Source organism: Pristiophorus japonicus, chromosome 10, assembly GCF_044704955.1.
Source record: "Pristiophorus japonicus isolate sPriJap1 chromosome 10, sPriJap1.hap1, whole genome shotgun sequence".
Taxonomy (NCBI): Eukaryota; Metazoa; Chordata; class Chondrichthyes; family Pristiophoridae; genus Pristiophorus; species Pristiophorus japonicus.
Window position 1 is genome coordinate 184,590,967 of NC_091986.1, and position 25,166 is coordinate 184,616,132.

Below are 25,166 nucleotides of genomic sequence, written 5' to 3' on the forward strand. Positions count from 1 at the left end.
CACTGACCAAACCCTTGAATCACACAATTTCCTGGGACAGGCAAAAAAAAAACTTATATCCCAATCAGGGAAAAACTATTGGAAATTCCTCTCTGGCTCCCTAAGGCAATCAAGTAAAGCTAGGTGGGAAGGTAAGCTGTGAGGAGGACACAGAGTCTGCAAAAGGATATAGACAGGTTAAATGAGTGGGCAATAATGTGGCAGATTAAATATAATGTGAGGTTTTTCACTTTGGTAGGAAGAATAGAAAAACAGAATATATTTTAAATGGTGAGGAACTATTAAATGTTGGTGTTCAGAAAGATTTAGGTGTCCTCATACAGGAACCACAAAGTTAGCATGCGGTTACAGCAAGTAATTAGGAAGGCAAATGGCATGTTGGCCTTTATTGCAAGGGGGTTGGAGTACAAGATTAAGGAAATTGTAGTGTATGGAGAAAGAGTCAGACTGAACACTGTGAGCTCAAAGTAAAGTGTGACCTTAGTATTTTATTGCAGGTCTCCAGAGTGTTTCTCCAACCTGTGAAGCCTTCTTAAATACCTGTGCTCCCAAGGGATTTAGAGATCCCTTGGGACTCTGGGGAATGAGCCCTCTGGTGGCTGTACAGAATATATATAAGTCCAGATACATAACAACATTCCCCCCCAAAGTTAATAGTGTAACTATTTACAATGTGAGTCGATCTGGGGCCCTTGCCCTGGCCGATCGTCTCGGTGTGAAGGCTGGTGTTGAATCATTTGTTGAGCCCTCGCTGGGCTGCTGTGCAGCTGGCCTTGCTGGGCTGCCTGGTGCGTTGGGCCCTGCAGGGCTGCTGTGGATGATGGGTTCTGCTTCGTGGTCAATCGTGTTGTCAGTTTCCACTGGTGTGCATGTTGGGGGATCAAAAAAGGTAGGGTCCAAGGTGGGTTGCTCAGCGTAGTCCGTGAATCTGAGTTTGATTTGGTCCAAGTGTTTCCTGTGAATGAGTCCATTTGAAAGTTTGACCCGAAACACCCTGCTCCCCTCTTTGACCACGACATTGCCGGGAAGCCACTTGGGACCTTGCCCATAATTTAATACAAATACAGGATCATTGACTTCAATCTCGCGTGACACATTTGCGATATCATGGTAGGCACTTTGTTGAAGCCGCCTGCTCTCTACCTGTTCATGTAGATCAGGGTGAATTAACGAGAGCCTTGTCTTAAGTGCTCTTTTCATGAGCAGTTCAGCAGGTGGGATCCCAGTGAGTGAGTGTGGTCTCATGCGGTAGCTAAGCAGGACTCGGGATAGGCGAGTCTGCAGTGAGCCTTCAGTTACCCTCTTCAAGCCTTGCTTGACGGTTTGCACTGCTCTCTCTACCTGACCATTGGACGCTAGTTTAAACGGGGCAGATGTGATATGGTTGATCCCGTTGCGGGTCAAAAATTCTTTGAACTCAGCACTGGTAAAACATGGCCCGTTGTCGTTCACCAGGATATCGGGTAAGCCATGTGTGGCAAACATGGCCTGCAGGCTTTCAGTGGTGGCAGCAGACGTGCTAGCTGACATTATCTCATATTCAATCCACTTGGAGTACGCGTCTACAACCACAAGGAACATTTTACCCAAGAACGGGCCTGCATAGTCGACGTGTACCCTAGACCACAGTTTGGAGGGCCAAGACCATAAGCTTAGCGGCGCCTCCCTGAGTACATTGCTTAACTGCGAGCATGTATTACATCTGTGAACGCAGGACTCTAAGTCCGCATTGATGTCGGGCCACCACACATGGGATCTGGCTAGCACTTTCATCATTACGATGCCTGGGTGGGTACTGTGGTGGTCATTGATGAAGGTGTCTCTGCCTTTCTTGGGGACCACTATTCGATTGCCCCACAGAAGGCAGTCTGTCTGTATAGACATTTCATCTGTGCGCCGCTGGAACGGTTTTATCTCTTCCTGCATTTCCACTGGGACACTGGACCAGCTCCCATGAAGCACACAGCTTTTGACTAGAGATAATAAGGGGTCCTGGCTTGTCCAGGTTTTGATCTGCCGGGCAGTAACGGGTGATTGCTCACTCTCAAATGCTTCCATAATTAGATCTGCAGGCTGCGCCATGGTGGGCAATGGCAGCCTACTGAGAGCATCGGCGTAGTTTTCTGTGCCTGGCTGTGGCGGATGGCGTAGTTGTCTGCGGACAACATGAGCGCCCATCTCTGGATGCGGGCCGATGTGTTGGTATTTATCCCTTTGCTCTCGGAAAACAGGGATATAAGTGGCTTATGGTCAGTTTCCAATTCGAATTTTAGCCCAAACAGGCATTGATGCATTTTCTTTACCCCATAGACACACGATAATGCTTCTTTTTTAATCATGCTGTCGGCTCTCTCGGCCTTAGACAGACTTCTGGATGCATAGGCAACCGGTTGCAGTTTCCCCAAATCATTAGCTTGTTGCAATACACACGACGCCATATGACGACGCATCACATGCTAGTACCAAACGCTTACATGGATCATACAACACAAGCAATTTGTTTGAGCATAATAATTTTCTCGCTTTTACAAAGGCATTTTCTTGGCTTTTGCCCCAAACTCATTCGCCCTCTTTTCGTAGTGAGACATGTAATGGTTCTAGCAGGGTGCTGAGACCTGGTAAGAAGTTACCAAAGTAGTTCAGGAGTCCCAGGAACGACCGCAGCTCCGTCACGTTCTGTGGTCTCGGTGCATTCTCGATTGCCTCCGTCTTCGCGTTAGTGGGCCTGATGCCGTCCGCCGCAATCCTCCTTCCCAAGAACTCCACTTCAGACGCCAGGAAAACGCACTTTGAGCATTTTAACCTGAGCCCTATGCGGTTGAGTCGACTAAGAACCTCCTCCAGGTTCTGCAGATGCTCGACTGTGTTCCAACCTGTGACCAAGATGTCGTCCTGGAAGACCATGGTGTGCGGGACCGACTTCAGTAAACTTTCCATGTTTCTCTGGAATATCGCCGCCGCTGATTGGATTCCAAACGGGCACCTGTTATAAACAAAAAGACCTTTGTGCATGTTGATGCAGGTGAGGGCCATCGATGATTCCTCCAGTTCCTGCGTCATGTAGGCTGAGGTCAGATCCGGCTTCGTGAACGTCTTTCCTCCCACCAGCGTTGCAAAGAGGTCGTCGGCTTTTGGTAATGGGTATTGGTCCTGCAGGGAGAAACAATTGATAGTTACTTTGTAATCGCCACAGAATCTGACGGTGCCGTCTCCCTTGAGGACTGGGACAATAGGATTGGCCCACTCGCTGAACTTGATCAGTGAGATGATGCCCTCTCTTTGCAGCCGGTCGAGCTCGATTTCTACCCTTTCTCTCATCATGTACGGTATTGTTCTCGCCTTGTGATGGATGGGTCGCGCCCCTGGAATTAGGTGGATTTGCACTTTTGCTCCTTGGAATTTCCCGATGCCTGGTTTGAACAGCGAAGGAAATTTGTTTAAGACCTGTGCACACAAAGTGTCGTCAGCGGACGATAGCGCTCGGATGTCGCCCCAATTCCAGCATATTTTTCCCAGCCAGCTCCTGCTGAGCAGCATGGGACCATCACCCGGTACCACCCAGAGTGGTAGCTTGTGCACCGCTCCATCGTAGGAGACCTTTACGGTAGCACTGCCGATTACAGGAATCAGTTTTTTAGTGTAAGTTCTTAGTCTCATGCGAACTGGAGTTAAGAGTGACCTTGATGCCTTGTTGCACCACAACCTTTTGAAAGTCTTTTTGCCCATGATGGACTGGCTCGCGCCCGTGTCCAGCTCCATTGACACCAGGAGTCCATTTATTTCAACATTCAGCATTATCGGGGGACAATTCGTGGTGAATGTGTGCACCCCATGTACCTCTGCCTCCTCTATCAGAGGTTCTGTTTTGTCATGATCTTCCGTGGATCTGTCCTCCTCTGCAATGTGATGGTTTGCAGGTTTAGCAGGCCTAGCAGCTCGCCTGCACACTCGTTGGAGGTATCCCATTGTTCCACAGCCCTTGCAAATGTATCCTTTGAATCGGCATGAATGGAAACAATGACCACCCCTGCAGCGCCAACAAGGTGTTAATGGCCTTGCATTCATCACCCTTGAAGGTGGACTATGAGACATCTGTGGACGTGTAGCTGCAGATATGTGTGACCTATTACGATTCGAAAACAACATCATTTTGTTCACAGTACTTATAGCAGCACTTGTGTGCTGAGAGATTTGCTTCGTATTGTCACTGGTGGCAATGAACGCCTGGGCTATCGCTATGGCCTTACTCAAGGTTGGGGTCTCTACATTCAAATGTTTGTGCAGTATGGTTTCGTGGCCAACGCCAAGTACGAAAAAGTCTCTGAGCATGTGCTCCAAATGTCCTTCAAATTCACAATGTCCTGCAAGGCGTCTTAGCTCGGCGACATAACTCGCCACTTCCTGACCTTCAAATCTTTTGTAGGTGTGGAACCGGTACCTCACCATCAGAACGCTTTCCTTCGGACTCAAATGCTCTCAGACCAGTGTGCAAAAATCGTCGTACGATTTCTCCATGGGTTTCGCTGGAGTGAGCAGATTCTTCATGAGACCATATGTTGGTGCCCCACAGACGGTGAGGAGGATCGCTCTACGTTTGGCAGCACTCTCTTCCCCGAAGTTGGCCACGAGTCGATCCACAAAAGTTTCCTAATCATCTCCCTCAGAGAATTTCTCCAGAATGCCCACTGTTCTCTGCATCTTTGGGTTCGCTATCTGTATCTCGTCACCAGTTGTAGTGTATGGAGAAAGAGTCAGACTGAACACTGTGAGCTCAAAGTAAAGTGTGACCTTAGTCTTTTATTGCAAGTCTCCAGAGTGCCTCTCCAACCTGTAAAGCACTCTTAAATACCTGTGCTCCCAAGGGATTATGAGATCCCTTGGGTCTCCGGGGAATGAACCCTCTGGTGGCTGTACAGAGTATATACACAAGTCCAGATACATAACAGAAATCTTACTGCAATTGTATAGAGCTTTGGTGAGACCACACCTGGAGTACTGCACCCAGTTTTGGCCTCCTTATCTGAGAAATGACATGCATGTCTTAGAGGCGGTGCAATGAAGGTTCACTAGATTGATCCCTGGGATGAGAGGGTTGTCCTATGAGGAGAGATTGGATAGATTGGGCCTGAAGTTTAGAAGAATGAGAGATGATCTCATTGAAACATATAAGATTCTGAGGGGGATTGACAATATAGATGATGAAAGGCTGTTTTCCCTGGATGGAGGGTATAGAACTAGGGGCCATAGTCTCAGGATAAGGGGTCGGCCATTTAAGACTGAGATGAGGAGGAATCTCTTCACTCGAAGGGTTGTGAATCTTTGGAATTCTCTACCCCAAAGGGCTGTGGAAGCTGAGTCAATGAGTATATTCAAGGCCATATAATACTAAGAAATATGGGAATATATGATAAGAAGGACAGGGAAAGACCATCTGGTTCATCAAGCTTACCTGGTCTAGCCTACATATGACTCCAGATCCACAGCAATGTGGTTGACCCTTGACTCCCCTCTGAGTTGTCCCAAACCTCTGCAAAGAAGTATTACGGACTGCAGCAGTTCAAGAAGACGGCTTGACAATTGGGGATAGTCAGAAGCAGGTCACTGACTGCTAGGTGGAGCAACTTAACCTGCAATTAAGGTACAGCAATACTAAAGTGGCAGTATAACTTTTGGAATTGACCTGACATCACCTAGTAACTAAATTATATGACCTCTCATTATGGTTAGATGCTTCACCCACATATGCCCACAGCCCTCGCAAGGTCACTTTATACTGCTTCAGCTTGAAACGGGATGAAGTATAGTAGGATGGACTTTCAACTGCTCGTGGTCTACCCATTTCTCACTTGAAAAACAGGCAACAAGCAGTGAAAATCTCGTCAGGAACTTATACACCCATTTTCCCACCTGAATTAACTTTCCCATCCAAAACATGCAGGAGGCTGCTTAAATATGCAAATCAGGGCCCTACATCTGTGTAGAACCTCAATTGCAACTGTTAAGAAATGGGTGAAGTGTGCATTCCAAGTCCTACTTTCTCCAGGCATTGATCGGTTAACTGTCAGACCACTGAAGGTCTTTCCCAGAATGTAATTTTACGTTTTTTATAAAAGACATTTGTTGGATCAGGAATGCTCCACCAGGTCCCGCAAAAATTTTCTGGCTCGCTGCTGACCCATTCTCATCCCCATCTGCTTTCCCCCATCTCGTCGAGATAGGAAGAAATAAGTTCCATGGGGCAAGAACAGGCTGAAACGATGGGTCTACCGGGGCAGTCCTGTTTGTGGATCTTGGGGAGGAGGTAGAAGCAGGCTGTATGGGGTTGTGGAACTATGAGGTTAGTGGCTGTGGAGGGAGGATCTCCAGAAGAGATGAGGTCAATGATGGTCTGGGAAATTATGGCTTGATGTTCAGTAGTGGGGTCATAATCCAGGGAGAGGTAGGAGTAGGTGTCAGAGAGTTGGCGATCAGCCTCTGAAAGGCAGAGGTCGGTTTGCCAAATAACAACGGCGCCACCCTTGTCAGCAGGTTTAATGACAAAGTTGGGGTTGGATCTGAGTGAGCGGAGTGCTGCAAGTTTAGTGGGAAGTAGGTTGGAGTGAGCGAGGGGAGCAGAGAAATTGAGAAGCCCGATATCCCATTGGCAGATTGCAATGACGAGATCTAGGCCCCAAGTTTCCACATGATTTGCTCCTGATTTTTAGGAGCAACTGGTGTAGAACAGAGTATCTTAGAAATCGGAATTCTCGTCATTTAGTTTGCTCCAGTTCTAGTCAGTTAGAACAGTTTCACTTTGGAACAGAATTTTTTTTTCAAAAGGGGGCGCGTCCAGCCACTTACGCCTGTTTTCAAAGTTTCGTCAGTGAAAACTTACTCCAAACTAACTTAGAATGGAGTAAGTGAAGATTTTTGTACGCTCGAAAAAACCTTGTCTACACTTTAGAAAATCAGGCGTAGGTTACAAATCAGGCGTAGGGAATGGTGGTGGGGGGGGGTTTAAAGGGATGTTTACAAACATTAAACACTTCAGTTTTACAAATAAAGAGCCATCATCAATAATAAATGATAAAAACATCAATAAATCAACCAATAAATCAATCAAAAAAAATTAAAAATAAATAATTTTTTTTTAATCAATAAATAAAACATTTTCTACTTACCGACTGCAGCACCGGGAGCCCTCCAACAACGTGCTGGGATGCCCCCCACCCCCCCCAGTGTGTCTCTGTCAGTGTCTCTATCTCTCTGTCTGTCTGTGTGTGTCTCTCACTCTCTGTCTGTCAGTGTCTGTGTTTCTGACAGCGAGGAGGGGGGTAGAGGGAGAGAGGTGGGGAGCAGAGGGAGGGAAGGGGGAGGGATGGGGGAGAAGGGGGAGGGGGGGAGAAGGGGATAAAGAGGAGAAGGGGGAGAAAGGAGATGGGGGGAAGGAGATGGGGGGAAGGAGATGGAGGGGGTAAGGAGATGGGGGGGAAGGAGATGGGGGGAAAGGAGATGGGGGGGAAGGAGATGGGGAGGGGAAGGAGATTGGGGGGGGAAGGAGATTGGGGGGGAAGGAGATTTTGGGGGGGGAAGGAGATTGGGGGGGAAGGAAAGAGATTGGGGGGGGAAGGAGATTGGGGGAGGGAAGGAGATTGGGGGGGGAAAGGAGAAGGGGGAGGGAGGCTGAACGGGCCGGGCCCGAGACTTCGGGCAGGGCCCGTCCCCAGCACCAGATTTACAGGTAGGTGGCATTGGGTCGGGTCGGGGGGGTGGTGGGAGGGAGGTCGGTTCGGTTCAGGTCGGGGGGAGGGAGGGAGAGGGAGGTCAGGTCGGATCCAGTCCCGGGGCGGTGGGGGGAGCGGGAGTCGGGTCGGGGTCGGGTCTGGAGGCAGGGGGTGGGGGGCAGTAGTCGGGTCGGGTCCGGTCCGGAGGCGGGGGCGGGGGGGGGGGGGGGGGAGCAGGAGTCAGGTCGGTGTCGGGTCCAGTCTGGGGGCGGTGGGGGGGGGTGGGGAAGCGGGAGTCAGGTCGGTGTCCGGTCCGGTCTGGGGGCGGTGGGGGGAGTGTGGGGAAGCGGAAGTCAGGTCGGTGTCCGGTCCGGTCCGTGGGCGGGAAGCGGGAGTCGAGTTGGGTCGGGAGGAAGCAGAAGCTGGCCGTGGGAGGAGCCTTATGCACGCAGCCCCAGTGAGGCCATTGGGCCAGGGCTAGGGGCTGCGTGCTTCGGCCCCTCCCACACAGTTTTGGGCGCCTGGAGCTACTGCACATGCATGCCCACTGTAGCGCACATGTGCAGAGGTCCCGGCACTGTTTTCAGCGCAGGGTCCTGGCTCCGCCCCCTACAGCTCCTGCTGCGCTGCGCCGAGGGCCAGAGGACCTGCAGGGAGGTGGAGAATCTGGAGGGTTTTTTTAGGCGCACTTTGTGACGCGAAAAATGGGCATCCAGGTCGGGACTGCGCCGTTCTAGGTGCGGCTCGAAACTTGGGCTCCTGGAGAGGCTAGGAGGCCAGAGGGAGGGGTCCAAGTAGCTGGTAATTATTCTGCCATTCACACCCTGCCTAGATTAATCTTTTTCTCATTTCTGCTATTTCAAGTCGGCCCATCATCCCTTTTGCATCTCTAATCTCTCCTGTCTTCCAAAGACCTTCCCTTTTGTTCTTTCTTCCCCTCCCCCTTTCAGTGCTCCTTAAGAATCTATTCATTTCGAACATTCGCCAGTTCTGACGAAGGGTCATCGATCCGAAACGTTAACTCTGTTTCTCTCTCCACAGATGCTACCTGACCCACTGAGATTTCCAGCATTTTCTGTTTTTATATCTCATTGAATATGGGAAAGAAGTTGCAAAATGAAGAGGGATTGGAGATGGGGCGATTGGGGGACAGGGAGGTGGTCAGGAGCAGCAAGGGACTGAAGAGGGAGGTAGTAACGGAAGGATGGTGATTTCAACCTTAGAGATGGAGAAATCCATTAGCTCTTCATCATTGCATTAGGTATTTGCAGAAAAACAAGAAAATGACACTTTTTAATGAAGCCAATGCCTCTTTAAATACTCTCGTGATTTACCAGTCTCAGAGCTCTCTGAGTTTGTTGTGCAATGGTTATGTGCTCTGATGTTAATGAATGAGAGTTACAAATGTGTGCAGCCCATGTGCTTCATACAATGGTATTACAATTTTTATTATTATACCCTTTTTCTGATTACGAAAAGCCAATGTATTATATAACAGAGGAAAACCCGTAACATAACTTTATTTGATCATTGATTTATTACTTACACCAAGATCAATTTCATGTGAGGTTACAATTTCTAGTTGTACCAAAAGGCAGAAATTGATTTAAAACAATAATGTGTGAAAGCTTTAAATGGTCTTACAGAATAACACTTGAGTGCTTCTCTGTTCTTTAAAGATTGCATTCAGAACAATTTAATTAAATCACTTCTCTACTTCAAGTAGATTCATTGTTACAGTGCTATTCTATTGGCTCCGTTCTTTTTTGTTTACAAGGTAATTACTTCACTATCAGCCGATGACAGTTTGAAGCTATAATTTTCTTTGCTAACAGCTAGAGAGGTGAGTAATTCAAATTCTGCCAATGTACACGTGTGTCTGTGTGTGGGTGTATGGGGGAGGGGGGAGGCTGGCATGGTCACCTTTTATGAAATATTGCAATCCATTGTTCAATAGCTTTGAATTCTGAATAGAGTCATCATCACTACAGAAATAGATTGCGGTTCCAATGCTCCAATTTTTGTTTGATTAAAGAAGCTAATGGACGCAATCCTTGAGTAATGAACCAAGAAATACCACGTTAGTGCATTACAACAAGTTACATTTCTGTAGTACTTCTGCATACAAAAAGGCATCTGAAAGTATGCTGTAGGGTGGAGGCAAAACAATTGATCCTGAGCAGGGAGGAAAACATGGAACTAGGAATGCTGGGGGAAGGAGATGAAGGTCAAACGGAAAGGTTTTGAAGAAACCTCTGCAGGCAAAGAGGGAGGCAGTAAGACTTAGGGAGTCAGGGAAGGAGTTCCAGAGGGAGTGACAAGGTGCTGAAAGAGTACATAAGAACATAAGAAATAGGAGCAGGAGTAGACCATACGGCCCCTCGAGCCTGCTCCAGTTTCTTAAACGTTAAAAGGATAAGGGGTTATGGGGAGCGGGCGGGGAAGTGGAGCTGAGTCCATGATCAGATCAGCCATGATCTTATTGAATGGCGGAGCAGGCTCGAGGGGCCGTATGGCCTACTCCTGTTCCTATTTCTTATGGTTCTTATTTAATATGAACATCCCTTCCCTGCAGCTCTCCATAACCCCTTATTCCCTTATCGGTTAAGAAACTTAAGAAGTAGTCATCAATGACAGAGCAGAGAGTGGAACAAGGAGTAAGCGAGTGTCAGAGACTGTGTGTAGAGGTGCCTGGTCTTCGAACACTCTTTTCCGCAGAGAGTTCGAAGACCGGGCCCTCAAATCTGCCACCAAGCTCACGGTCTACAGGGCTGTAGTAATACCCGCCCTCCTGTATGACTCAGAGACATGGACCATGTACAGTAAACACCTCAAGTGGAGAAATACCACCAACAATGTCGCCGCAAAATCTTGCAAATCCCCTGGAAGGACAGATGCACCGATGTTAGCGTCCTCTACCAGACCAACATCCTCAGCATTGAAGCACTGACCACACTTGATCAGCATGCCAGACACGAGACTCCCAAAACAAGCGCTCTACTCGGAACTCCTTCACGGCAAACAAGCCAAAGGAAGGCAGAGGAAATGTTAACAAGGACATCCTCAAAGCCTCCCTGATAAAGTGCGACATCCCCACTGACACCTGGGAGTCCTTGCCAAAGACTGCCCTAAGTAGAGGAAGTGCATCCGGGAGGGCACTGAGCACTTCGAGTCTCATCCCCGAAAGCATGCAGAAATCAAGCACAGGCAGCGGAAAGAGCATGCAGCGAACCAGTCCCACCCACCTTTTCCCTCAACAATTGTCTGTTCCACCTGTGACAGGGACTGTGGTTCTCGTATTAGACTATTCAACCACCTATGGACTCATTTTTCGAGTGGAAGCAAGTCTTCCTCGATTCCGAGGGACTGCCTATGATGATGATGATGATGTAGAGGTGTAAAGCTGGAGAAAATTGCCGAGGAAAGTGGAGAAGAATCATAGAGGAATGTGAATGTCAAGACAAGAATCTTGAAGACGCTGCGAGGAGAAAATGGAGTTTGAAAAAGATGCGGGGTGAGGAAAGTGCAGGATTGGAAAGGCTGCAACGTTCTGAATAAGTTGTAATGTGGAGAATGAAGGCAGAGAGGCAATTTATTCTCCGAATGTAGGCAACACTGGCAACACTGCATTGCAAGGAAAATTGGGTCGTTTTGATAAAAAGGTGGGCAATCCACAATGCGATTATCAATCCAACAATATTGCCACTATCTTTCTCATAATAATGTTAGTGATTTAATACTTGAGCCTTTATCACTGATTCCACCCTTCGTGCTCTTACCTACGTGCGAGTTTTCCCATTAAACCAGTTGCATTTGGGATTGCGACATGGTCATTTAAGTCTTACAAAACTGGTAATTGGGGTATGCCCTATTGTGGGGTGGGGGGGTTAAGAATTAACCCTTTATATTTGCACACTCTTATGTACTCTTATGCACTCTAACTACTTCTGTGATTTCTCAGAAGTTTGGTTTGGAGACTCCTAAGCATGGTGATGTCCCCTTTGGGAGTCTCATGTCAGGCATGCGAACAATGTGGCCATCCCAGCGGATTTGATCAAGTGTGGTCAGTGCTGCAATGCTGGGGATGTTGGCTTGGTCGAAGATGCTAACTTTGGTGCGTCTGTCCTCCCAGGGGATTTGTAGGATCTTGCGGAGACATCGTTGCTAGTATTTCTCCAGCGACTTGAGATGTTTACTGTACATGGTCCATGTCTCTGAGCCATACAGGAGGGCGGGTATTACTACAGCCTTGTAGACCGTGAGCTTGGTGATCTTCAAACACTCTTTTCCTCAGGCAGCCGAAGGCTGCACTGGCACACTGGAGGTGGTGTTGAATCTCATCATCAATGTCTGCTTTTGTTGATAAGAGGCTTCCGAGGTATGGGAAATGGTTCAGGGCCGCGCCGTGGATCTTGATGACTGGGTGGGGGGAGTGCTATGTGGCGAGGACAGGCTGGTGGAAGACATTTGTCTTACGGATGTTTAGCGTAAGGCCCATGCTTTTGTACGCCTCAGTAAATACGTTGTCTATGACTTGGAGTTCAGCCTCTGTGTGTGCGCAGATGCAGGCATCATCCACGTACTGTAACTCGACGACACTAGCTACTGTAACTACTCGGAACTCCTTCACGGCAAGCAAACCAAAGGTGGGCAGAGGAAACGTTACAAGGACACCCGCAAAGGCTCCCTGATAAAGTGCGACATCTTCACCGACACCTGGGAGTTCCTGGCCAAAGACTGCCCTAAGTGGAGGAACTACATCCGGGAGGACGCTGAGCACCTCGAGTCTCATCGCCGAGAGCGTGCAGAAATCAAGCGCAGGCAGCGGAAAGAGCGTGCGGCAAACCAGTCCCACCCACCCCTTCCCTCAACGACTATCTGTCCCACCTGTGACAGGGACTGTGCTTCTCATATTGGACTGTTCAGCCACCTAAGGACTCATTTTTAGAGTGGAAGCAAGTCTTCCTCGATTCCGAGGGACTACCGATGATGATGTCTCCTGTAGCAGCCTGGAATGAATCTGCGGCAAAGAAGGGAAGGGCTGTGCTAACTTTGACTGTCATTGTCAAAGCTTGGCCACCGGGCAGCAGGTCTTGTTGCAGAAGGTTGCAGAGGCTCCCACATGCACACCTCCCGCCAGGAGTTATGATCTAGGCTTTAGTCTCCAAAATGGGGACGGGAAGCATTAAACCACCTCAATATGAAAAATGATTCTATTTATCAACATAAATTGGATATAAAGTGTGGAGCTGTATTTCTAATTCACAATTCCCTGGTTGCTACAGCCAGCCTTACCACTCATTCTGCAACCCTATGTAAGATCAATCAACTCAACAAAGGCCGGTTATCGCACCAGTGATTTTTCTGGTCATTGTGACCTGGTTAGGCACTGGGCAATGGAATTACCGCCAGAGCAATATTAAATAAGCTTAAAATATATTTTGTGACATAAATAGAAAAAAATAAATAAAATCTTATTCACCTATCCTTTTATAGTTATTAAGAAAAAAAAACATCAATTGTAATTACAATTTCCTAGAAATATTTTTGCTTTTTAATGAGAGCATTGATATGATGATGCTCCCTTAAATCTTACTGATGCTGGAGGAAAGTTGTGGCAATGAACCTGGCACATATCAATATAATGGGGATAATTTTAACCCCCAAGAACGGGCGGGAAGTAAAAATGTTTTAAATTTCAAACCCAACTACAACTCGGCCACTTCGGTTTTAAGGGGGGTGGGTAAGGAAGCGGGCAACCAATCCGCTCTCAGGAGGCGTGGTTGGTCACTGAAATCTTTTAAGGAAGCTCCGTGCTTCCATTTTAACAGATTTTTAATTTGTAACTCGTGTCTCCCAGGTTTACTGGGGCTCGGGAATCCCGGCAGGTAAAATGAGGTGAGAAGGGCTGGATCCTTGAGGTAAGTGTTGCTTGTAAGTCAGCAGCAGCAGGAGTGTTTATTCTAGGGCAATAATACTGTAGCACAGTGGTTATGTTACTGGACTAGTAATCTAAAAGCCTGATCATATGATCTGGAGATATAAGTTCAAATCCCACCACAGCAGCTGGGAAATTTAAAATTCAGTTAAACAATGAAACTATTGGATTGTTGTAAAAGCCCATCTGGTTCACTTAATGCCCTTTTAGGGAAGGAAATCTGTCATCCAGACCTGGCCTATCTGTCATCCATCATTTGGCCTATATGTGACTCCAGACCCACAACAATTTGGTTGACTCTTAACTGCCCTCAGAAATGGCCTGGCAAGCTAATTGTATAATGTGGCTGGCTCACCACCACCTTCTCAAGGCCAATGAGGGATGGCTTATAAATGCTGTTCTTGCCAGTGACGCCCACATCCCGTGAATGAATAAATAATAGTTTACACACCAGATGGTCACCCGACCTCCTTCCCCAGCATCCCACAAGCTCTGACTCCCCCCCACTTTACGGACTGAATGGAGGTGTTCTGCAAAGCAGTCACCCAATCTGCGGTCAGACTGTCAGTCCAACGCATTTCTTTGCAAAACATAGAGGGCTAGACTTTCAAGACATCATTACCCATTTAGCGCCCATATAAGAGCTGAGATGCAGCCTATTGCCCATATTTGCTAAAAAGTGGAAACTAGCACTGATTATAGCCCATTTATCGCCAGCCCAACTTTCGGCACACATGAATGGGCATTTATAGCGATGGGGCCTGTAATTTCTCAACCAGTATTGATGACTATGTCATGTATCTTACATTATTATATATAACTGTATCTTAACATGCTATACATGACTGTAATAAGATATGACCTGTAACCACCAGCATACCTTACCACCAGGGGTGCACTTGCAAGAGACAGGTACATAAGGACAGGTCTCAGGCAAGTGCAGCATTCCAGAGCTGTGAAATAAAGGTGCAGGTCCAGAGTGACCTTGACTTCACTACATGCCTCGTGTGAATCTGTACTGAGGGGACAGGACTTTACAGTGGCGACGAGTTACGGGATTACAGAATCCACAGAATGGCGAACAATGGATCAGATGAAAAGTACAATGCGGGAGACAATTGGGAGGACTTTATAGAAAGGCTCCATCAAAGCTTTGTAACCAAAGACTGGTTAGGCGATGATAAGGCAGACAAGAGAAGAGCCCACCTCTTGACCAGCTGTGGCTCGAAAACATACGCTTTAATGAAGGATCTGTTGGCACCCGAGAAACCAGCAAGCAAGTCGTTTGAAGAATTGAGCACACTGGTAAGAGACCACCTGAAGCCAGTGAGCAGCCTGCACATGGCCAGACACAGGTTCTAAAACTACAGACGCTGTGTGGGCCAGAGCATACCCGACTTCGTGGCGGAACTTCGGAGGTTGGCTAGTTTATGTGAGTTCTCTGATGAACTGAGGAGAGAAATGCTGAGAGACTTTTTCATTGAAGGAATAGGCCACGCAGGCATATTCCGAAAGCTCATAGAGACCAAGAACCTGACCTTAGAGGCAGCAGCACTGGTTGCACAGACATTCTTGGTATGGGAAGAAGAAACAAAGTTGATTTACAATGCAGGTACGACAACTAACGAAATATCGGAACAAGAAGTTCACAGCACTAAACAAGCTCTACCCCCACACACAGACAAAACCGGGAGAACAGGCTCTCGACAGCAGGCAGAAGCCATTATGGGCCACAGGAACGGCCGTTCACACCTCATCAACCCACAATGCGAGCAATCAACTACAAACTGAGAGAAGCTAAAGAGAGATCAGCCAGACGCAGCTCATTCTTTGGGAACACTTTGAACAATGGAACAGGTCTGTGCTGGAGGTGTGGGGGTGGGCACTCATCAAGGGGCTGTCGATTTCAGCAGGCTGTTTGCAGGAACTGTGAATATACAGGGCATTTGGCCCGCATGTGCAAAAAAACGGCAGCTCAGCTGGTATACGAATCGGATGGGTCGGAAAGCGGACCAGAAGATGGTGGGGACAGTACCCGGGACACCGATGTACAGCGGGTCAACACAATCAACTCTGCTCCTACAACAGCACGTCTCCTATAATGGTAAGGGTCCTACTCAACGGGATATCCGTCAACATGGAGCTGGATACGGGAGCGAGTCAATCTCTCATGGGCGCTCAACAATTTGAACAACTGTGGCCGCATAAAAGAGACAGACCAAAACTCACAAGGGTCGACACCAAACTAAGGACCTATACCAAAGAAATCGTACCAGTCCTCAGCAGCGCCATGCTCTCTGTCACACACAAAGGGACGGTGAACCGACTTCCCCTGTGGATTGTCCCCGGAGACCCCCCAGCACTGCTGGGGAGAAGCTGGCTGGCAAAACTAAACTGGAAATGGGATGATGTCTATGCCATGTCATTAGAGGAACGGACCTCCTGCTCAACAGTTATAAAGCGATTTGAACATCTCTTTCAGTCAGGTGTGGGCACTTTCAAAGGGGCCAAAGTCAAAACCTACATCACACAGGATGCTAGACCGGTCCATCACAAGGCCAGAGCTGTACCCTATGTGATGAGGGAAAAGATTGAACACGAACTAGACAGGCTTCGGCGGGAAGGCATTATATCACCTGTGGAATTTAGCAACTGGGCAAGTCCCATCGTCCCAGTCATGAAGCCTGATGGATCCGTACGAATCTACGTGGGGACTACAAATCTACCATAAACAGAGTCTCCCTACAGGACCAGTACCCACTGCCCAGAGCAGAGGACTTATTTGCCACATTGGCTGGAGGTAAACTTTTCTCAAAATTAGACCTCACATCTGCGTATATGATGCAAGAATTGACCGAGGAATCCAAGCTACGCACCACCATCAACACACATCGAGGCCTTTTCATGTACAATCGATGCCCATTCGGCATCAGGTCGGCAGCTGCCATATTCCAGCGCAACATGGAGAGTCTGCTCAAGTCCATCCTGGGGATGGTTGTATTTCACGACAACATACTTATCACGGGCAGGGACACCGACTCCCATCTCTGTAATTTGGAGGAAGTACTAAAGCGGTTGGATCGGGTAGGCCTACGAGTCAAGAAATCCAAGTGCCTGTTTCTCGCACCCGAGGTTGAAATTTTGGGCAGAAAGATTGCCGCTGATGGAATCCGCCCAACAGAGTCCAAAACCGAAACAATTCGCCTGGCACCCAGGCCCCAGAATGTCTCAGAACTGCGCGCCTTTCTCGGACTACTCAATTACTTTGGGAACTTTATGCAGAACTTAAGCACGCTGCTGGAGCCTCTCCACGTGCTACTCAGGAAGGGGTGCGATTGGTTTTGGGGGGACGCCCAAGAACGCGCCTTCAATAAGGCACGCAACCTTCTGTGTTCCAACAGTGTTTTGACTTTCTTTGACCCAGGTAAAAAGCTAGTTCTCACATGCGACGCGTCAGCGTATGGGGTCGGGTGCGTTTTGCAACATGTTAATAGTGCGGGCAAATTACAACCCATAGCTTATGCCTCCAGGTCACTTTCGCGGGCGGAGCGCGGGTACGGAATGGTAGAGAAGGAGGCGCTCGCGTGTGTGTACGGTGTCAAAAAGATGCACCAATACCTTTTCGGGGGCAAGTTCGCGTTAGAAACTGACCACAAGTCCCTCACGTCCCTCCTATCCGAGAGCAAGGCAATAAACGGCAACGCCTCGGCGCGAATTCAACAGTGGGCACTCATGCTGGCATCCTACGACTATACCATAAGGCACAGACCAGGCACAGACAACTGTGCCGACGCGCTCAGCAGGCTACCCCTGGCGACCATGGAAGGGTCTGACGAACAGGACTGTGAGATAGTCATGGCAATCAATGCCTTTGAGTCCACAGGTTCGCCCATGACAGCTCGCCAAATCACAGCCTGGACGGCCAGCGACCCCACGTTATCCTCAGTAAAAAGATGTGTCCTAACCGGTGACTGGGCAGAGGCTCGCGATGCCTGCCCCGAGGAATTAAAACCCTTTCACAGGCGCATGCATGAGCTATCACTACAAGCAAACTGCCTGATGTGGGGCAGCCGAGTAGTCATGCCTCTGCAAGGCAGAGAGGCATTTGTCCGGGAGCTCCACCGCGAGCACCCGGGGATCGTTCTCATGAAGGCCATAGCCAGATCCCATGTCTGGTGGCCTGGTATTGACGCGGACTTGGAGCTCTGCGTCCGAAGGTGCAGCATTTGTGCCCAACTCAGCAATGCCCCCAGGGAGGCTCCACTGAGCCCCTGGCCCTGGCCTACCAAACCGTGGTGCGCGGGTGCATGTAGACTATGTGGGCCCATTCATGGGCAAAATGTTCCTCGTAGTTGTAGATGCATTTTCAAAGTGGATTGAATGCACCATTTTAAACTCGAGCACAACCTCCACCACTGTGGAGAGCCTCGCAACCATGTTTGCAACGCACGGAATCCCTGCCATATTGGTCAGTGATAATGGTCCGTGCTTCACCAGCGCAGAATTCTAAGACTTTATAATTGACCATGGCATAAATCACGTCAAGACGGCACCGTTCAAGCCGGCCTCCAATGGCCAGGCGGAGAGAGCAGTGCAAATCATTAAACAAGGCATGCTAAAAATCCAAGGTCCCACGCTGCAGGGTCGCCTGTCGCGACTGCTGCTGGCATACAGATCTCGTACACTCTCACTGACTAGGATCCCCCCCGTGCAACTGTTGATGAAAAGGGCTTTAAAAACAAGGCTCTCATTAATCCTCCCAGACATGCACGAAATCGTTGAGGCAAAGCGCCGTAAGCTGACTGAGTACCATGACAGAAATTTGAGGAGGAGATAGAATGAGATAGGGGACAAAGTGTTTGTACTAAACTATGGCAGGGGTCTCAAATGGCTTGCAGGGACAATAACAGGCAAGGAAGGAAACAGGCTACTGGTAGTACAAATGGACAATGGCAAAACCTGCCGGAGGCATGTAGACCAAGTCAAAAGCAGATTTACCAACAACACTGCGGAACCAGAGGCAGACTACAATGTAGAACTCGCACCACACCTGGTGGACAGACAGAGGAAACAACCTGAGGAAAGGGCAATCCCAACAGACAGCCCAGTCAACAACAATCACACCAATCGAAACAGATAGCCCAGGCGAGATACCAGCAACCACACCCAAAGAAAAACAGACACCAAGGCAAACAACTGAACCACAACTCAGATGCTCCACGCGCGAGCGTAGACCACCTGAGAGACTGAACCTATAAAGACAATAAGACCTTGGGGGAGGGTGATGTAATGTATCTTACATTATTATATATAACTGTATCCTAACATACTATACATGACTGTAATAAGATATGACCTGTAACCACCAGCATACCTTACCACCAGGGGTGCACTTGCAAGAGACAGGTATATAAGGACAGGTCTCAGGCAAGTGCAGCATTCCAGAGCTGCGAAATAAAGGTGCAGGTCCAGAGTAACCTTGACTTCACTACATGCCTCGTGTCAATCTGTACTGAGGGGACAGGACTTTACAGACTAATCGCATGCTGCAGAATAGAGATGGTAGAAGGTATATTGAAGAGCATTATGTGCCAAATCAAAGAGATGGGAGACTGCTGTGGAGGAGGAGACGTTACACCCAACGCATTTACAGGGATAAACAATCATACCTGGACGTGCGCTTCCGAAAGGAGGTCAACAGTGAGATATGCCAACTAATTAAGGGAGATCGGCAGCCTACCAGCACCATCAGCATCGCACTACTCATTGAGGTTAAGGTTACTGCGGCACTTTCCTTCAATGCATCAGGCTCCTTTCAGGCCTCAGCTGGCAAAATTTGTGGTATCTCTCAGCACGCCATTCGACAGGTGACTGAAGCCCTTTACACACGCAGGATGGACCTTATAAGCTTCTCTATGACCAGGGAGGCACAGACTGAGAAGGCATTGGGTTTCTCTCGAATAGCAAACTTCCCCAAGGTGCAGGGAGCAATAGACTGTACGCACATCGCCCTGCATGCACCTTTACAGGATGCAGAGGTGTTTCGGAACCGAAAGGGATTCCACTCCTTGAATGTGCAGCTCGTTGTCGACCACAAGCAAATAATCATGTTAGTAAATGCAAATTTTCCAGGCAGCATCTGGCGTGAGAGCACTGTCTCTGACCTGTTTAAGAGTCAGCACAAGGTCATGGTTGAATGCTGGGGGGAAAAGGAAATGGCCTTGCCAGCTGGCTCATGACCCCACTGTGTAAGCCCCAGACGGAAGCCGAGAAGCGCTACAATGAAAGCCATATAGCTACATGCAATGTTGTCAAAAAGACAATTGGAGTTCTGAAGCAGCCTGAACCACTCAGGAGACAACCTACAATACCACCTTGAGCAGGTCGTTGAGTTCATTGTGGTGTGCTGTATGTTGCATAACCTCGCTATAAGGAGAGGACAACAATTGCCAGGATGACAAGGACCTCGGGGAGGACAATCAGCCTGGCGATGAACCCATGGCCCCACGCTCCCCCCGCCTCCCTGCAACATGTGGTAGTTACAAAATTCTTGCGTCAGCAGCTCATAAATGAACGTTTTGCGTGAACTTACATTGGTTACGTTTCATCCTTGGCTGGCCTGGCCATGGCCATTGTTTCCAACCATTGTATTGATGTTTTACCTTACATTATTAGAAGACACTTCAGGACAATTGTAAAGTTAAATAAAAGTGTTTAATAATTAAAGAGAAATTTGAAATATTTTAGAACAAACATATATAACACCCCCCGCCCCCCCCCCCAACCCCAAACATTCAACAACATTTGTAACACAACAATAACATAACACCACCCTCTCACCATCCCCAACAGTGAACATTTAACAAAAATGTTATTTTTAACAAAGACTAATAAGTATATACAGCACCCAGGCTCCCTACCTGTGGCCACACTACCCTCCTTGCACCTTTAACCCCCCCCCCCCCCCCGGTTAACTCCCTGAGTAATGGGACCAAGACGTCTTGCAGCAGGTGACCTCAAGGCCTGCTGCTGGGGGGCGGGGGGCAGGGGGTGACATCGGCAGAATCTGAGTGGCTGGAGGAGAAGACGTTTCCGAAGAAACATCTTTCAAGTCAGAAGGAAGTTCTTCCTCCTGTCTCGCATCTGTCTTGGTGCTTGGCGAGACAGAATCTTGGGGTGTAGTGCCATCTCCCGACACTATCGCAAGCTGCAAGGCATGGACAGCGTCGGTCATTTGCCCCATTGCCACAACTATCCGATCCATGCCCTCCATTATTTGTGCGGGCATTGTGGCAATGTTGCCGGTCAACCCATCAAGCGCCTGGAGGAGCTCTCGACCTATGTCGACGCTTGCCCTTGACCGTGAGACCGTGTCCTCATTTGGATCTGCCCGTCGCAGCATGTGCCTACCTCGATTCTGGCAGGGGCCTCCCTTTGCCCCTCAGGAGTCTCGGTAGCTGCAAAACATAATTGAGGTTATTAGAAGAGAAGGGTAGACATGAGAATGCTTGCGCTTTGCTGGCATATGTATGAGGAGCAACACTACGGCAATAAATGTGAACGAGAAACGTTACATGTGATTAAATCATATGGTTGTACATCTATGGAATTCTCTGTCCCAGAGAGCTGTGGAGACTGGGTCATTTAATATATTTAAGGTGGAGATAGACAGATTTTTGAGCGATAAGGGAATAAAGGGTTATGGGGAGCGGGCAGGTAAGTGGAGCTGAGTCCATGATCAGATCAGGCATGATCTTATTGAATGGCGGAGCAGGCTCGGGGGCCAAATGGTCTACTCCTGCTCCAATTTCTTATGTTCTTATGTTCTTAACCTGAGAGTAGTACAGAGGTTGCATGCATAACATAACATCATTCATATATTATAATGAAATGTCATTAAATTACTTTAAATTACCACTGGTTTACCACTGCTTTACACATTACTCATGTGACGCAACAACGGGATCTGCACCAGCACGGGTGGTAGAACAATTGTGGCTGCCCATTAGTGCTGCAGCACGTTCCGACATGTTGGTGAGCGGCTGTAGCTCAGCAAGGCCTCCTCCGATGCGCCTCTGCTCCGCCCGATTCTTAGATATCTTTCTCTGCAAACGTGACCAGAGCATGGCATAAGCTAAATGATGAGGCACTACAGGTTGAGCGTCCGAAATCTGGAGTTCCAAAATTCGGAATGTTCCAGAATCCAGACACTGGGCCGAACCGTGGCGAAGTCATCCAGAAACCGAAAAATGTTACGAAATCTGGACTCCCCTCGCCCCTACCCCCATCTCGGCGGCCCCACTTCACCCCAGCCCTCAGCGGCCCGACCTCGCCCCAGCCCTCGACAGCCCGACCTTGCCTCGACCGTACCTCGCAGCGGCCTGACCTCCGGCCCGACTTCACCGCGACTTCGCCCGCCCCGACGTTTGCGGGACGTCGAGGAGGCAACGTGGTGATTCAGGAGGCTTATAAAAGGCCCAACAGGCGGGGAGCAGCCAGCGGGACGTCAAGGAGGCGGCGCCGTGAGTCGGGAGGCCAGTTGGTGCAACTGCAGCGGGGAGAGAAGGCAAAAAAGAAGTAGAAAGAAATCGAAGGGTGACGTCACAGCCAAGGGGGTAAGTGATTGGCTGGTGATTGGTGAGTAGTTTTACTTTTTCTTTTCCTTTATCAGTAGGTAACCTTTATCATTGTTGTTGCCAAATTAAGCTAATCTAGGGGTAAAGTCAAGGCAGGAGAGCTCGGACACGTGTCATGCTACTCCTGTGCTATGTGGGAACTCAGGGACGCTTCCAGTGTCTCTAAGGACTACATGTGCGGGAAGTGTATCCTGCTGCAGCTCCTGACAGACCGCATTGTGGCACTGGAGCTGTGCGTGGATTCACTCTGGAGCATCTGCGATGCTGAGGATGTCGTGAATAGCACGTTTAGTGAGTTGGTCATACCGCAGGTAAAGGTTACACAGACAGATAGGGAATGGATGACCCCCCCTGCGGTCATCCCCCTCCAAAACAGATAGATACATGGTTTTGGGTACTGTTGGGGGGGATGACTCATCAGGGGAGGGCAGCAGCAGCCAAGTTCATGGCACCGTGGGTGGCTCTGCTGCACAGCAGGGCAGGAAAAAGAGTGGGAGAGCTATAGTGGTAGGGGATTCTATTGTAAGGGGAATAGGTAGATGTTTCTGCGGCCGCAATCGAGACTCCATGATGGTATGTTGCCTCCCTGGTGCAAGGGTCAAGGATGTCTTGGAGCGGCTGCAGGACATTTTGGAGGAGGAGGGTGAACAGCCAGTTGTCGTGGTGCATATAGCTACCAACAATATAGGTAAAAAACGGGATGCGGTCCTACAACCTGAATTTAGGGAGCTAGGAGTTAAATTAAAAAGTAGAACCTCAAAGGTAATAATCTCAGGATTGCTACCAGTGCCACGTGCTAGTCAGAGTAGGAATTGCAGGATAGCTAAGATGAATACGTGGCTTGAGGAGTGGTGCAGAAGGGAGGGATTCAAATTCCTGGGACATTGGAACCGGTTCTGGGGGAGGTGGGACCAGTGCAAACCGGATGGTCTGCACCTGGGCAGGACCAGAACCAACGTCCTAGAGGGAGTGTTTGCTAGTGCTGTTGGGAAAGGGTTAAAGTAGGGGGATGGGAACCTATGCAGGGAGACAGAGGAAAGTAGAATGGGGGCAGAAACAAAAGATAGAAAGAAGAAAAGTAAAAGTGGAGGGCAGAGAAACCCAAGGCAAAAATCAAAAAAGGTCACATTACAGCAAAATTCCAAAGGGGCAAAGTGTGTTAAGAGACAAGCTTGAAGGCTCTGTGCCTCAATGCGAGGAGTATTTGTAATAAGGTGGACGAATTAACTGTGCAGACAGCAATTAACGAATATGATATAATTGGCATCAGGGAGACATGACTCCAGGGTGACCAAGGCTGGGAACTCAACATCTAGGGGTATTCAACATTCAGGAAGGATAGACAAAAAGGAAAAGGAGGTGGGGTAGCATTGCTGGTTAAAGAGGAAATTAACGCAATAGTAAGGAAGGACATTAGCTTGGATGATGTGGAATCTGTATGGGTGGAGCTGCGGAATACCAAAGGGCAGAAAATGCTAGTGTGTACAGACCACCAAACAGTAGTAGTGAGGTTGGGGACAGCATCAAACAAAAAATTAGGAATGAGTGCAATAAAGGTACAGCAGTTATCATGGGCAACTGTAATCTACATATAGATTGGGCTAACCAAACTGGTAGCAATACGGTAGAGGAGGATTTCCTGGAGTGTATTAGGGATGATTTTCTAGACCAATATGTTGAGGAACCAATTAGAGGGCTGGCCATCCTAGACTGGATGATGTGTGATAAGAAAGAACGAATTAGCAATCTTGTTGTACGAGGCCCCTTGGGGAAGAGTGACCATAATATGGTCGAATTCTTTATTAAGATGGAGAGTGAGTGACACAGTTAATTCAGAGACTAGGGTCCTGAACTTAAGGAAAGGTAACTTCGATGGTATGAGACGTGAATTGGCTAGAATAGACTGGCGAATGATACTTAAAGGCTTCACGGTGGATAGGCAATGGCAAACATTTAAAGATCACATGGATGAACTTCAACAATTGTACATCCCTGTCTGGAGTAAAAATAAAACAGGGAAGGTGGCTCAACCGTGGCTGACAAGGGAAATTAAGGATAGTGTTAAATCCAAGGAAGAGGCATATAAATTGGCCAGAAAAAGCAGCAAACCTGAGGATTGGGAGAAATTTAGAATTCAGCAGAGTAGGACAAAGGGTTTAATTAGGAGGGGGTAAATAGAATATGAGAGGAAGCTTGCTGGGAACATAAAAACTGACTGCAAAAGCTTCGATAGATATGGGAAGAGAAAAAGATTAGTGAAGACAAACGTAGGTACCTTGCAGTCAGATTCAGGTGAATTTATAATGGGGAACAAAGAAACGGCAGACCAGTTGAACAAATACTTTGGTTCTGTCTTCACAAAGGAAGGCACAAATAACCTTCCGGAAATACTAGGGGACTAAGGGTCTAATGAGAAGAAGAAGGAGGAATTGAAGGATATCCTTATTAGGCGGGAAATTGTGTTCGGGAAATTGATGGGATTGAAGGCTGTTAAATCCCCGGGGCCTGATAGTCTGCATCCCAGAGTACTTAAGGAAGTGGCCCTAGAAATAGTGCATGCATTTTAATCATTTTCCAACAGTCTATCGACTCTGGATTAGTTCCAATGGACTGGAGGGTAGCTAGTATAACCCCACTTTTTAAAAAAGGAGGGAGGGAGAAAACGGGTAATTATAGACCGGTTAGCCTGACATCAGTAATGGGGAAAATGTTGGAATCAATTATTAATGAAATAGCAGCGCATTTGGAAAGCAGTGACAGGATCGGACCAAGTCAGCATGGATTTATGAAAGGGAAATCATGCTTGACAAATCTTCTAGAATTTTTTGAGGATGTAACTAGTAGAGTGGACAAGAGAGAACCAGTGGATGTGGTGTATTTGGACTTTCA